Source organism: Adiantum capillus-veneris, chromosome 23 (assembly GCF_014529385.1).
Source record: "Adiantum capillus-veneris isolate H3 chromosome 23, ASM1452938v2, whole genome shotgun sequence".
Classification (NCBI taxonomy): Eukaryota; Viridiplantae; Streptophyta; class Polypodiopsida; order Polypodiales; family Pteridaceae; genus Adiantum; species Adiantum capillus-veneris.
This window is the reverse complement of record NC_140953.1, coordinates 78,752,624-78,761,493: the sequence shown is the minus strand read 5'-3', so window position 1 is coordinate 78,761,493 and position 8,870 is coordinate 78,752,624.

Sequence of the window (8,870 nt, the reverse complement as noted above, 5' to 3'; positions counted from 1 at the left end):
TGTATGACATATCAAATTGTTGAGTATCATGTTGCAATGTTTTTGTGCGAGCATTCATATCCCCAAATACAATAACATCACCTTCACCTTTGAAATAAGCAATGTCCTCTTCCAAATCACAAAATGGTTGATCTCTATCCATGCAAGCATAAAAGGGAGAATCATGATGAGGAATGTAGCAACCGGCTACAAAAATGGGTGCTCTTTTTGGTGTCATAATTTTCAGCCATACATAACGTTTGTACTTGTTATCTTTCACAATTGATACAAAATCTTCCAATCCTTTCTTAACCATACATGCTAACCCTCCTTGTCCTCTTCGTTGCTTGAGATTCTTTGACCACATCAATGAATGCACATTGTAATCCTCCAAGCCGTTAATCCTTTGTGTATCATGCTCCCAAGTTTCAACAAGAAGTACAACATCGGCTTTGCTTGTTAGTTCATCAATGCCAACCCCAGCATTCCATGGGTATCCATTACAATTCCAAAAGCATATTTTCAATTGTAACTCGGTCTCATAGGTCACGCATCCCTATTTGCTTGAGAGACTTGCCTCCTCCTTGGGCACATTTTCTTCATGAGAGATCTCCTTGTTTTTATTATTCTTTTCCTCATATGCCTTGCGACGCATATTTTGTTGCTTAATAGTGCGATCTTCACATACAAAACATTTTGTATCCCTCAAATAGATCCAACTATTATCAAGGATAATCTTTCGCTTGGTCTCATCCGGCATGGTGCATACAATTGGCCGTTCTCCCGAGCGAGGAGCTCCTTGCTTCCCCACTCTATGTGCTCCATAGACCATAACTCCGGACATGCCAAAGTGGGTTTTGAAGAAATCTTCAATAACAATGGCAAGAGAAGGAGGTGTCTCTAACTTCTCTTCGGGAATTCCACGAATAACAATGTTCTTGGAACGTCGCTCCCGTTCCTTCAACTCCTCCACATCCACATTCTCAACATTCTTTGTTTGAACCATAGCTTGCATGAGTGAGGAATTAGAAACCACATTGCTACCACATACATCAGCTCAAGACTTGTTTGTGCATACATTTTTCATGTCGCATACATCCCGGCTCATAGTGTCAAATTTCTCCTCTTTCAATACATGGTCATGCTCTACTTTGCTCATCCGCTCCTTCAAAGCATTCAAGTCCACAAGAGAGCGTTTACATTCCTTGACTTCCTCTTCAAGTTGCATCAAACGTGTTGTTTGCATCTCAAGTGTCCTCTTGAGGTTCTCATTCTCAACCACAAGTACCCTTAGTGTGCCATTCTCCATTGCAAGTGCTCGTAAGTCTTCGCCTTGTTTGTTTACGGTCTCTTGCAATGATACCAAGTACGCCATGATCATGGTTTCCGATGTCGTTGGTTGGGTGGTTGTGTTGCTATCTCCACACTTAGGAGATTTTGGATCATTTTACACAATGGTTGTGGACCTTGTTGAAGAAGAAGAACCCTTGCGAGTGCCGGAAGACATTGTATGTAAAATAGGAGATGAGAATCAATTTTGTTGAACCTGTTCACTTCGGAAATGCTGCTACAGAAACGCCTTCCATAACTCTGAAAATTTCTGTCTTTACATCAATGCGTAGAGGACTTCGTGCTCTTCGATTGAGGCTATAGATCACCCAAATCGGAGTTCGGATGAAGAAGCCAACAAAGTGGCTCCTCTATCTTTGCTTTCCCTTTTTCAAGGGTCTTAAGCACTTGCTGCACTTATGGCTGAGCGAGCCCCAATCTGCGGTACCGAGTCGGCTCCGGGGGATTTTAAGAAACCTATGCGCACACACACACACACACACACACACACACACACACACACACACACACACACATAGAGCGAGAGAGAGAGAGAGAGAGAGAGAGAGAGAGAGAGAGAGAGAGAGAGAGAGAGAGAGAGAGAGAGATTCCTACTATTTGCACCTCTGTCAAGCCTTACCTTGCAAGGTTAAAACCATCTGTCCGGTCCAGTCCACGCCTGCAACAACCACCAGGCTGTGTGTGTGTGTGTGTGTGTGTGTGTGTGTGTGTGAGAGAGAGAGAGAGAGAGAGAGAGAGAGAGAGAGAGAAGAGACCTTCCGCAGGCCACCTCAGCTACCTCAAAACTCTTTGGATTCCCTTGCCTTACCTTTTCCCAAAGGGATCAACCCTTCCACTGTTGTCATCATGGCGAGTTTCACTCCGTTACAAGCTCCACGCCTCAACCGCCTGGTTCACACGCGCGCGCGCACACACACACACACACACACACACACACACACACACACACACACACACACACACACACACACACACACACACACACACACACACACACAGACTCTTTCAATGGGCATATATGTGTCAAGGAAGGTGCAGAAGAAGCCAAGAGAGTCACCGTGGGTTCAAGCAGCAATATGTTCCAGCTTCAAAGAGTGTATCACCATATCCCAGCTTCGAAGAGTTTTAAGGCTAGTAAACAATAGTTCACTCTTTTGACCATAACTCGCTCATTTGAACTCCGATTTAGGTGATCTATAGTCTCAATCGAAGATCACAAATCCCTCTACGCATTGATTTAAAGACATAATTTTTTTTTGTAATGGAAGGCTTTTCTGTAATAGCATCTCAGAACTGATAAAACTATCAAAACTTTTCATTTTTGTTGCCGACTTGAAGGCAAGGGTGGAAAATCCACACTCACCATGGAGAATGATGCGAAATCTCCAAGGAATTTGGATGATTATCCAACCATATCCTCTACAATAACGGAAGCAATGATCATGGCTTATTGATCTCATTACAAGAAATTGTCAACAAGCAAGGTGAAGAGTTGCGCGCACTTGCAATGGAGAATGGCACTTTAAGAGTTCTCGTTGTGGAGAATGAGCACCTCAAGAAGGTTCTTGAAATGCAAACAACACGCTTGATGCATCTTGAGAATGAAGTTCAAGAATGTAAATGCTTTCTTGTGGACATGAATGTATTGAAAGAGCGCTTGAGCAAAGTTGAGAGTGATCATGTATTGAAAGAGGAAACGATGGATACAATACGACATGATGTATGTGAGATGAGAAATGCATCCAAATCATGGACTGATATATGTAAGGATAATGTGGTTTCTACATCTCCTATCACGCAAGCCGTTGTCCAAGCAAAGACTGTAGAGAATGTGGACACTCAAGAATTACAAGAACGACAAAAATGCTCAAAGAACATCGTTATTGGTGGAATCAAGGAGGAAAGCATGGAAACACCCCAATCTCTTGCAGTTGCTATTGAAGAGTTTTTTGCTACACACTTTGGCATGTCAAGAATCATGGCTTGTGGCGCATATCGAGTTGGAAAACAAGGAGTCCCTCGCTCGGGAGAAAGACCTATTATATGTACCATGGATGATGAGGTCAAGAGAAAGATCATCCTTGACAATAATTGGATTTACCTCAAAGGAACGGGTTGTAATGTATATGAGGATCGCACTCTTATAAAACAAAATGTACGTCGCAAAGCATATGAGAAAAGAAGAAAGAAGGTTAGGTGTCATCTTAAGAAGAAAATCCACTTGAGGAGGATGCAAGTCCACCCAACAAATAGAGACACATGATCTATGAGAACAATTCATGCTTGCGAATAAGCTTTTGGAATTGTAATGGGTATCCATGGAATGCGGGAATTGGCATTGATGAGCTTACCAATGACTCCGATGTGATACTTCTTGTTGAAACATGGGAGCATGATGTGCATGATGTGCAACGAATTCTTGGATTTGACAAATACGATGTGCATTCTTTGATGTGGGCCAAAAATACAAAGCAACAAAGAGGCCAAGGAGGCGTAGCATGTATGACCAAAAAGGGTTTGAAAGATATTTCCGCTGTCAAATAAACGCTACTTATGTTGAAAATCAGCCCACCAAATGGTCAAGTCATGTGTGTGGCTGGTTGCTACATTCCTCGCTATGATTCCAAATTTTATGCTCGCTTGGATATGGATAGAGATCAGCCCTTTGTTGAGCTAGAGGAAGACATTGCTCATTACAAGGACCCAGGTGAAGTCATCATTTTTGGAGACATGAATGCTCACACAAATACGTTACAACACGACACACAACAAGTCGACATGCCGCATGTCTCAAGAAGAATGGATGACTCGTACATGTATAATTGAAGTTCTAATGATGCAAAAGTATTGGATCACTATGGAAAGTCACTTCTACATATGTGCAATAGTATCGGAATGCTCATTGAAAATGGTGTATCTCTATGGCAAGGCACCAATGACTTTACATGTACAAAGCACAATGGTGATAGCGTGATTGACTATATGTTGTTCTCGGAAGCCACTCTAGAATGCATACAAAACTTTACACTTGGTGAATGGAATCCGGAATCGCATCATAGAATGTTATGTATTGACCTCAAGTGTGGTAAACGGCCCAAGCATGTAGCCTCCAATCATGATGTGAAGCATTCCTACCTACGTTTAGACTTCAAACGAGCACTTATATATGTTGATATGGTGGACCAAATGTTAAGCATGATAGAGCATCAAGAGAGTCCAACATTAGAATGCAAGTGGAAAGTTTTCAGAGAAGTAATTTGCTCTTGTGCGAAGGAATGTTTTTCGGTGAAACACATGTCTTGCAATTAAGGTCTAAGAAGGGTGGCGCTAAGAAGAAATGGTTTGACATGAAATGTAGTCAATCCAAAAACACTTGCTAAGATTGGATGCAAGGAAAGACAAGGAAGTTTACTTGGAATGTTCACACACATACAAAGCACTTGTTCAAAAGAAGAGGAGAAGGTGGGAAGTCAAAAAACAACTTCTTTTAGCGCAAGAGAAAGCACATGCATGTGGCAAGTTTTGGAAAAATCTAAAAGGCGCTTGCGTTGAGAGCTTTTTGGTGACTTGACCCTTGAGGATATGTATATGTACTGCAAGAACCTCTATGAGCAACCCAATGTTGATAAGATGGAGTGTTGTAGCTCCCTTCCGTTTCATGTCTCCCTTCTTTACCATTGAAGATGTATGCCGCGCGCTTGAGAAACTTGCTACTCGCAAGACAGGGGACCTTCAAGGTGTTAAGGCTGAAATGATTAAATGGACAAGCAAGAAAACACGATATTGGATATGCGATATGTTTAACCTTGTACTTCAGCATGGCATGCCTCATGATTGGAGTGCAAATTGGATCAAACCTTTGCACAAAGGAGGAGATGTAAACAATGTGAATAACTATCGCACTATAATGGTTGGTTATTTGATGGCAAAGTTATTTGGATATATCATGGAGATGAAGATAAGTGAATGGACTGAAAAGAATAGCAAACATGCGCTTGACCAAGCAAGTTTTTGAAAGTATCATAACACTATTGATCACCTGTCACTCTTCGAGTTCTTATGGAAGCCTCTCGATTCAAAGGAAAAAAGTTGTATTGTTGCTTTGTGGATTTCAAAAAAGCTTTTGACATGGTACCGAAAATCTTTGGAGACGTATGCAAAGCCTTCAAGTGCCGAGAGAATTTATGCATGCAGTCTTTCGCATCTACCAAAAAATGATATGTTGATTACGTATGGGAGATGGAATTTCAGAATTTTTTGCAAGCACCATTGGTGTCAAACAAGGATGCCCACTTTCCCCAACCCTCTTTGGGCTACTCATTGATGAATTGGAATGCATGGTTCTTGATTTTATGTAGCAAGAAGGCATAGAAGAGGTTAAGGTCGAAAATACGGTGATCATGCTTTTGCTTTATGCCAATGATGTAGTGCTCTTGGCACATACCTTAGAAGATGCACAAAAGCTTATGAGTGTCTTGGAACGCTTTTGCCTACATAGCGGGCTGATCGTGAATGGATCCAAAACCAAGGTTATGCTTGTAAAGACCCTTAATGACAAAAATCTATGTATTGCATACAACAATGAGCAACTTGAAGTGGTAGATCACTTCAAGTACCTTGGCCTTGAGGTTCCATCCAATCATAAATGGAAGGATTGTGCAATGCGTTGCTTGGAAGCTGGAAAGAGGGCTTATTATGCATTTGAGAACATGTGCAATGCTGGAGAGATCACGTGTTGGGCTCTCAAAAAGTACCTCTTTGACACATTGGTGACGGGCCGATGCTTCTTTATGGAGTGGAGGTGTGGGGTGGAAGCATCGGGAAGTCTACTTGGAACGAGTTTGAGAATGTTCAAAAGCATTTTCTCACCAACTTTCTCCAAGTCAAGAAACAAAAACCCTACATGCACTTACTTCTTGAGTCCGGATTGCTTCCCATTGAGGTCTTGGGCATGCAAAGGGTTGTGGAGTATATGCTTAAGACATAACATAGCCCTTTGCATTGACTTCCTAGAATCGCATATGAAGCAAGTCAAAAGGTCCAAAAGACATGCAAGAGAAAAATACTAAGTTCAGGGTGGATGCTTGATATCACGAAATGGTTTGGAAGATGGAATGCATGTCACTTGGTCAAGGATGCCTCGATTGACTCCCAAGTAAATGAGGCCTTCTTACAATGCCAATGTATCACGACTTGGGAGAAATGCGGAAGTTCTCGCTTCAGCCATTACACCACACACGTTGCCCCAAACTACAAATCTCTCTTCTTCTCTGAACGAGGTAACCAAACCCATCTCTACATCCTTGAGCCCATCCCATTGAGTGCAGTTTGCACCATTGCCTCCATTTGTCTTAGCTTTGATTCTCTACGCTGCGAGACAGGACGTTGGGGTACTAGCGAGGAGTCTCATCGACTTTGCACCTTATACCCTCGTCAAGCGCGAGAGAGTGAGCACCACACACTACTTGAGTACTCTGATTTTGACCACATTAGGTTCTCTTTTTTCCATATATTCAGCCATGAGCTCTCCCTACATACCTTCCTCTCCCAACCACGATGTGGACTCTCTATTGCGACGCTCATTTTAGTCATTTTTGAGCATCAAGAGTCACTTATGACCTCCACTCACACCACGTGACATGTTCATTTGGTCCCATAGGTAGTATTTGACCTCTGAGGACGATAATAGAACTCTCTCTCTCTCTCTCTCTCTCTCTCTCTCTCTCTCTCTCTCTTATTGAGAGAGAGAGAGAGAGAGCACAAAAATAGAACCCCAAAGTATGTAGAATACACACATGAGATGATGTATATATAGAGGGGACCTGGGTGCCATATATAGAGAAGCCATATATTGAGTAGCTTCACATATAAGCGCAACACCCCCGCTCAAATAAGGGTCCCTAGCTGTGGATGAAAAAACCCTTGGGGGATCAAGGGAAAAACCCACAGCTCTATATACACCCACCGTTATATTATAAAAATCATTGAATGTACAAATGTTCATGAGGAGCTACATCACTCCTTTTACAATAAATATTTTATGAGGAGCTACATCACTCCTTTTACAATGAATGTTTTATGAGGAGTTACATTACTCTTATCCTATCAAATACAATAATGAATAAAAAGGTTCAATAAAGAGGTGTAAAAGCTATCAATTAGCTCGTAATCAGAAGTGTCTCCGTGAATCTGTTGTGTAGCTTGTCATCAATATGGCATCACCAAACATTTCTTCATAAATCTTTTATTGTCACCAAGTTTGTCTTCATAAAATCAATTCTTTGATCAATCCTACATAGATCATAGACTCAAAAAACATAGTCATGAAAATTATTAGCATTGTTAGTGAAATAATTACATTCACAATGCCATAAGAGATGGTTCGCGACGCTACTCTTTTGACGACATATATACGTACGACAACATATAAGTATGAATGTAAAAGTACAAGATACGTGATTATGTGATGCAAATGACATGTGTATATACTACATAAAACGACATTTATCAAAGTAGTGATATCAATGAGTATCATCAAAGTATTAACAAAATATCATCATTGTATCAATAAAAATGAATAAATCATCATGGTATCAACCAAAAGTATCATAGAATAATCATTGTATCAACGAAACAACGTCATGGTATCATTGAAAATAACCATGGTATCAATAAAACAACATCATGATATCACCGAGAATAATCATTGTACCAATGAAACAACATCATGGTATCATCAAGAATAACCATGGTATCAACGAAACAACATCATGGTATCACCGAGAATAACCATGGTATCAACAAAACAACATCATGATATCACCGAGAATAATCATTGTATCAACGAAACAACATCATGGTATCACCGAGAATAACCATGGTATCAACGAAACAACGTCATGGTATCACCGAGAATAACCATGGTATCAACGAAACAACATCATGGTATCACCGAGAATAACCATGGAATCAACGAAATATCATCATGGCATCACCGAGAATAACCATGGTATCAATGAAAATCACCATGACCAAAGTACTAACAAAACATCATCATGGTACCATCAAAATCACTATGATATCAACGAGAGATTATTAATAAAACGATGTAAACTATATCTCTAGAAGAATAATTATACGAGAATCAATAAACGAGTATATCATATAACAAAAGATCATGTACCAATAGTAGCTCGATAGAATTTGGACGATCATCAACGCCTCAACTGAATCGGAACGATATGTAACTGGCTTTTGCAGCAAAATTACGTCAGTAAAAAATATATGATTGATGAAGAGAAAATATAATGGAGAAGTTTTCAATTATGAGGAAAATCAAAAGCAAAAAGTAAAATTTGCTTTTCAAACATATTCGCAGTATGAGAACGATAACCCAAAATCGGTGCAGAATTTAAAGAAAGCTTTTTTTGCAAAATTGTACACCACATCAATTCCGATGGCTCAAGCGAATAGTTTCTGTAAATCATTTTCAATTAGCAAAAAAATCAAAAAACAAAAAACGAAACTTGCTTTTCAGGCAT